This window comes from Coregonus clupeaformis, chromosome 21 (assembly GCF_020615455.1).
Source record: "Coregonus clupeaformis isolate EN_2021a chromosome 21, ASM2061545v1, whole genome shotgun sequence".
Taxonomy (NCBI): domain Eukaryota; kingdom Metazoa; phylum Chordata; class Actinopteri; order Salmoniformes; family Salmonidae; genus Coregonus; species Coregonus clupeaformis.
In genome coordinates this window covers 45482545-45490357 of record NC_059212.1, presented here as the reverse complement: position 1 = coordinate 45490357, position 7813 = coordinate 45482545, and the positions used below count along the sequence as shown (strand labels likewise).

The window sequence follows — 7813 nt, the reverse complement described above, 5'->3', positions numbered from 1 at the left end:
TTGCTCCTGTAAGTCGCTCTGGATAAGAGCGTCTGCTAAATGAAATAAAAAAAAAAAAAAAGCTCTGATTTATAGAGACCTACTGTATATATGAACAGCACCCTATCCCGTATATAGTGCACTACTTTTGACCAGGGCCCATTGGGCTCTGTTCAAAACTAGTGCACTACATAGGGAGTAGGCTGGCATGTTGGACGCACAGGCTGGCATTTTGGACGCACGCACACCTATATACCATTGGGGGGGGGGGACCCCTCTTTCACTAGAGCATTATAATGTAAATAAAATGTCAATTTAATTGTTCTCTTGGTGTTGGACTGATTCTGTGTGTCAGTTGGGGTTGAAGACTTGCTAATTATCTCTGGCTCATAGTTCAATTGACAATAATGGATACATACATACAGCAGTATTTACCTTAAATGGAGGTACCATTTATTAGAAACAGCCGAGATTGCATTCAATTTTACAAAATCTCCTTAAAAATAACCTGAGAAAGAATAGGATATCATATCAATCTGTCAGCTGCTACGTCTCACACAGCAATTCACAACCGACTTGATTTATTTTATTGAGAGAAATTAAACTACTGAGGGTAAAGTAAAATGCATGTAAACAACCCCTCCAGCAATGAGCTGTAGTAAAACCTACGATGCAGTGCCTTGACAGATATGATGCAATGCCCTCATGTTCAATACCATCTCAAGGATAACCTAAACCTACCCCCACAAAGGCCCCACTATGTTACAACCGCCTCTCATCTCCATTCAAGTCCGGATGCTGTTGGCTAGTCGCAGTGTATAGCCACTGCCCCTCCCCCATTCAGATTTTCCTCTTGTGATTTTAAGCTTGTTTTCTTCCGCAATGTAATATTCCCCCAACCGCGCATGCGCTATAATAGTCATCTAATGCAAATATCACTGCGCCACAACAATCCAATGTAGATAGAGCGGCAGGAATGATGCAACACATTGACGGAACTAGTATACAGTCTATGACATTCAGTTAAATTAAAAATTGTATTCGAACAATTTACAGAGAGGACGTTTTAATGCACTTAGTCTAGATTACCTCTGTGTTATTGCTTCATCCGACATGTTCGAGAACATTCCCACTGGCCGCAGTCGAGCGGAAAAGATGACGTCAAGCGCCTAGCGACACCGCCTCTCTCCCCTCTCCTATGCACCCACAAGGTTCACAGGCAAAATACTCACCATTCGATGTCTATAAACTGAATAAAACACCACTCTAAATGTACATGCTACCCTAACGAAGCTGTTTATGGTGTCAAAGCCTTTCCATCCGTTTTAGAAACGGTTTAAAATTAGGTAAATCGCTTGACATTACCCATTATCCAGCAGACGTAGAAACTTTTTAAGCTCGGCAGGGCTGAAGTGACCACATGACCGCTCTCGGCCAATGGGAACGACGTTTGCGTGTTTTCGCTGGGCTTTTTCTCGGAGACGACCGACGACTGGGGATGTTTTCAAACCCAGCAATAAACTGGAAAGAGACGTCAGACAGTCGTAGGCTACTGTTAATTGTTCAATATTTAGGAAATTACTGTTTATACTACGTAGTTTATATTCATGGATGAACACGAATGAGCAAGCGGAACCCGAAAAGCATTGGAAAGGTAAGCAGAAAGTAAGATTTATAGTTTTTAGTTTTTTTTTTAATTGCCCATGATCATAGGAAAAACCCAGTTAGCCATCTGGCTAGTTGGAGAGCTAACAAGGTAGCTAACTTTGACGTAACTGCGTTCGAAAATGTAACGTTAATGCCACAGCGTGGGTTTTTTAGTTGTATGTCACGTCGGTTAGATACACATTTTTTATGACATTATATTTAGTTACAGGCATTATTGTGGTGAAGTTGCTTTTGCGCCAAGAATATGGAGAATTGTAGCGTGCGCGGAGTGTCGAGGGCAAAACTGGGTGACAACTGGCTAGCTAGCTAGTTAGCTTCAGCTAGCCAATGGCAATGTTCGTAGCGACGCTTAACTAGCTAGCACAGGGGAGGGGAAAACGGTAATAGGGCATTCTGCTCAGCGGGCTTTTGTTTATACTGGCTTGTTTTGTTCTCTCAAGGTATACATTTGAAGACTTCAAATCCTTTAAAAATATTTTCTAAACATAGCATGTTGCTAATGTTCGCAAGTTACGTTATGAAACATAACTAGCTAGTCCTTCTGAGGTGGCTAACTAGCTCACGTTACAATAATTTTTTTTGCGCCCAACGTAACGTAAGCATGCTATTCTCTGAAAGCTAGCTAACGTTCTCCTTAGTTAGCAAGCTAACTAAAATCGATGCATTTCTGTCCATTTAATTTCATTAAAACTATTTGCCACATTGAATCTGTAATATGCAAATTCTAACAACAATGATTATTCTTTTAACACCACTGCACAGTCAAACGCGCTATCTGACATAGTACAGCCATCAGCTAACCAAGAATCTGGGGGTGTGTTGGGTGATACAAAGCTCTGTGTCTGTGGTGTGACCGTCCTTCGCTCTGGAAACCTTTTGTCTAAAGGACGTATCAAGACATATATATACTCACTCAGATCCTACACAAAAGCAAGACACCCGTGCAGATGTATAGCTGAATATTACTTCAGACCTGTCTCGTTCATGACAATGTCAGAATAAATGCCTTTTACATGATTATCGCCACAATGGGTGCAGAATGAACTGTTTCCATGAAGCATGATGAAATATCAAATCAAGGGCGATTTCATTTCTACCCCCCCATGCTGTTGCAGTATTTTGTATAGCCTAATATCAGTGCAATTCAGCTTGGAATTGATATCACACTATTGTTTTCAGTGAGGCAGCAATGATAATAACACTGAATCTATGAATTCAGTTTAAAATAGGTCTACATTTATTTAAAAATGTAATTTTATATTTTAAAATCATATTTCTTACTAAATATATATGGCTTGAACCCTACCCTAAATAATCAAAGCATAGTAATATTTGTAAATAAGTTAATTACAGAATGCATAGTGAATAACCCTAGGGTTTCAGTCTTAATCACAAACATGTTGAAAACAACCCACCCCCACCAAAATAAATAAATAATAATATTAGTCCTATATATTTTACTTGGAAAATGGGCCTTTGTGACCACCATGAACTGTCATTATTTAGCTCAATTACAGAATTCTGGTTTGAATGTCAAACTTGGTGATAATCAATACGCTAAAATAGGTTCTGACACTGACCTCAATGCCTTATTTTGTCTTACTGTAGTAGCCAACATAATATTTAGTACCGACCTACGGTATGGGATTCAATACGGGGCCCACAAGACCACACACACGCACCCCAAGGTCCTTTCTGGCTCTTCTATACCTTAAAACAACACTTCTTTAACGGCACAGAACTAAACACGAGAAGTATCTTCTGGTTCAGGTGCAGCTGCTGGACAAAGATCAGCATGAGGGAAGAACAAATAAAATATCTAGTAGCCCACTCTGTTATGCTCAGACCAGTCTAGTGGCCCACTCTGTTATGCTCAGACCAGTCTAGTGGCCCACTCTGTTATGCTCAGACCAGTCTAGTGGCCCACTCTGTAGTGGCCCACTCTGTTATGCTCAGACCAGTCTAGTGGCCCACTCTGTTATGCTCAGACCAGTCTAGTGGCCCACTCTGTAGTGGCCCACTCTGTTATGCTCAGACCAGTCTAGTGGCCCACTCTGTAGTGGCCCACTCTGTTATGCTCAGACCAGTCTAGTGGCCCACTCTGTTATGCTCAGACCAGTCTAGTGGCCCACTCTGTTATGCTCAGACCAGTCTAGTGGCCCACTCTGTTATGCTCAGACCAGTCTAGTGGCCCACTCTGTTATGCTCAGACCAGTCTAGTGGCCCACTCTGTTATGCTCAGACCAGTCTAGTGGCCCACTCTGTTATGCTCATACCAGTCATTTGTTAACATTGGCACTCGGACAGTGTTTCGATCTTGTAAGAAAGGACCAAGATCCATCCTTCTTTGACTTGTTTAGAGATTCTGACGCAGTGACTTGCAGTTTTATGAAGCAATTCACACACGTTTTAATAGCAACAGTGTGTCCTAGTAGTCCTATGTTCCAGTTTGACATCACAGTTCATCAGAAGCTTTAGTAACAACCAGCAAGCAATGGCAATTACTTGCAAATGCGTCTTGGATGCCAATTCATTTATTATTAATGCCTCCAATATCATTAGTAAAACGGACATTAATTAATGCTTTACCTGATATGAAATAATTGATGGACAGTTTTTACAATAGCAGAAAGTCACCTGTAGCACTTCTATTCAAGACCTTGTAAGGAAAGGACAGCGTTCATACACCATGCTCTTCTGTAGCTTAGTTGGTAGAGCATGGTGCTTGCAATGCCAGGATAGTGGGTTTGATTCCCGTGACCACCCGTACGTAAAATATATACATACATGACTGTAAGTTGCTTTGAATAGAAAGCATACATTTATATTAAATGGAATACATATTATACACCAGATTGTAACCCTCACTCAGAAGTGGACTAATGCCATTCCTGTGGAAATGGAGACAAGAAGAAAGCAACTATACTACCGTTCAAACGTTTGGGGTCACCTAGAAATGTCCTTGTTTTCGAAAGAGAGGCTATTTTTTTTGGCCATTTTCAAAATAACATAAAATTGATCAGAAATACAGTGTAGACATTGTTAATGTTGTAAATGGCTATTGTACAGTTGAAGTCAGAAGTTTACATACACTTAGGTTGGAGTCATTAAAACTCGTTTTTCAACCACTCCACTAATTTCTTGTTAACAAACCTATAGTTTTGGCAAGTCGGTTAGGACATCTACTGTGTGCATGACACCAAGTAATTTTTCCAACAATTGTTTACAGACAAATAATTTCACTTATAATTCACTGTATCACAATTCCAGTGGGTAAGAAGTTTACATACACTACGTTGACTGTGCCTTTAAACAGCTTGGAAAATTCCAGAAAATTATGTAATGGCTTTAGAAGCTTCTGATAGGCTCATTGACGTAATTTGAGTCAATTGGAGGTGTACCTGTGGATGTATTTCAAGGCCTACCTTCAAAATCCGTGCCTCTTTGCTTGACATCATGGGAAAATCAAAAGAAATCAGCCAAGACCTCCACATTTTTTTTTGTAGACCTTCACAAGTCTGGTTCATCCTTGGGAGCAATTTCCAAACGCCAGAAGGTACCACGTTCATCTGTACAAACAATAGTACGCAAGTATAAACACCATGGGACCACGCAGCCGTCATACTGCTCAGGAAAGAGACACGTTCTGTCTCCTAGAGATGAACGTACTTTGGTGCGAAAAGTGCAACTCAATCCCAGAACAACAGCAAAGGACCTTGTGAAGATGCTGGAAGAAACAGGTACAAAAGTATATATATCCACAGTAAAACGAGTCCTATATCGACATAACCTGAAAGGCCACTCAGCAAGGAAGAAGCCACTGCTCCAAAACCGCCATAAAAAAGCCAGACTACGGTTTGCAACTGCACATGGGGACAAAGATCGTACTTTTGGGAGAAATATCCTCTGGTCTGATGAAACAAATAGAACTGTTTGGCCAAAATGACCATCATTATGTTTGGAGGAAAAAGGGGGTGCATGCAAGCCGAAGAACACCATCCCAACCGTGAAGCACGGGGGTGGCAGCATCATGCTGTGGAGGTGCTTTGCTGCAGGAGGGACTGGTGCACTTCACAAAATAGATGGCATCATTAGGAAGGAAAATTATGTGGATATATTGAAGCAACATCTCAAGACATCAGTCAGGAAGTTAAAGCTTAGTCACATGGGTCTTTCAAATGGACAATGACCCCAAGCATACTTCCAAAGTTGTGGCAAAATGGCTTAAGGACAACAAAGTCAAGGAATTGGAGTGGCCATCAAAAAGCCCTGACCTTAATCCTATAGAACATTTGTGGGCAGAACTGAAAAAGTGTGTGCGAGCAAGGAGGCCTACAAACCTGACACAGTTACACCAGCACTGTCAGGAGGAATGGGACAAAATTCACCCAACTTATTGTGGGAAGCTTGTGGAAGGGAACCCGAAACGTTTGACCCAAGTTAAACAATTTAAAGTTTACATACACTCAATTAGTATTTGGAAGCCTTTACTGCTTCTTTTAATCAGTACAACAGTTTTCAGCTGTGCTAACATAATTGCAAAATAGTTTTCTAATGATCAATTAGCCTTTTTAAAATGAGAAACTTGGATTAGCCATTGGAACACAGGACTGATGGTTGCTGATAATGGGCCTAGGTAGATATTCCATTAAAAACCAGCCGTTTCCAGCTACAATAGCCATTTACAACATTAACAATGTCTACACTGTGTTTCTGATCAATTTGATGTTAATTTAATTGACCAAAAAATGGCTTGTCTTTCGAAAACAAGGACATTTCTAAGTGACCCCAAACTTTTGAACGGTTGTGTATGTTTTAAGAGTAGTGTTGTTGTGATGTTCAATTTCTACTCAGTTCAGGGTCTTCCACCAGCTGGAAATGGCCAGGGACATCATGATACGATATTATCACGATACTTAGGTGCCGATATGATATGTATTGCGATTCAATACTGTGATTTTTATTGCGATTCGATGTTCCATACAATATTGCTCCCCATATGTCTGCTGCAGAGGGACGAGAGCCATGAGGAAACACGTTTTGATCGGTCATGGAAATAAAAGTGCTGGAAACGAACTGGCTCCCTGTCTTTTGAAAAGATGGAGAACAAGCTGTGAAGGGAAAAACACAGGGGTTTTGGTACAAGTACAGCCAACTAGCGCAAAAATATAGTGATATTGTCGATACAATATCTCGTCAAAGATAATATCCCGATATGTAACTGTATCGATTTGACCCCCCCAACTACATCACAGCCTTTTATCTATTTACATAGACATAAGCTACATCCATTGGTAGTTTGGTACCACATATGTCTTTGGTGTCCATTCCTGTGGAAATGGAGACATGAACATGATGGTGACCTACTCAGGGGTCTTCCCCTGTCATATTTACCCACCCGTATGTTTTAACCTTATATCTGTTTTACATACTGAGGCATCCGTTGGGAGTTTTGATACCACAGATGTCAGTGCAAGATAAACCTCCTGACTAAGTATAGGAGCTCTTGGGCAAAAGATCTGATTGGTCAAAATACCTATTATTGGCAAAAGATCAGAAGTGGGCTGCCTGTGTAAACGAAGCCTAAGTCATTCACCTGAGGATGGTATCCCATTCTTCCACTAACCTAACTACATAAATACCTGACTCAATTGTTGATTTTGTCAAGTAAGTGTATACATGGATGGATTACTAGACTTACTAGAGAAGTCCACATCCACCACCACAAGTCCAAGACCACCACCACCACCACAAGACCACCACCACCACCACCACAAGTCCACCACCACCACCACAAGTCCACCACCACCACCACAAGTCCACCACCACCACCACAAGTCCACCACCACCACCACAAGTCCACCACCACCACCACAAGTCCACCACCACCACCACAAGTCCACCACCACCACCACAAGTCCACCACCACCACCACAAGTCCACCACCACAAGTCCACCACCACCACCACCACAAGTCCACCACCACCACAAGTCCACCACCACCACCACCACAAGTCCACCACCACCACCACCACAAGTCCACCACCACCACCACCACAAGTCCACCACCACCACCACCACAAGTCCACCACCACCACCACCACAAGTCCACCACCACCACCACCACAAGTCCACCACGTCCACCAGTCCACCACCACCACAAGTC

At 41.8% G+C, this 7813-nt stretch overlaps 1 protein-coding gene across 5 annotated transcripts in view; it reads left to right on the top strand.

Moving 5' to 3' along the window:
* Positions 1-415: 415 nt before the first annotated feature.
* ankrd12 (ankyrin repeat domain 12) overlaps positions 416-7813 on the top strand; it is a 65491-nt gene continuing 58093 nt past the window's right edge. For 4 of the 5 annotated variants that reach the window (XM_045205933.1, XM_045205932.1, XM_045205931.1 and 1 more), the window contains exon 1: positions 416-1633. The gene's annotated coding sequence lies outside the window, so the exon portion shown is untranslated. Of the gene's footprint in view, positions 1645-7813 lie in introns of all 5 variants that reach the window. The other variant, XM_045205929.1, reaches the window with a different exon arrangement.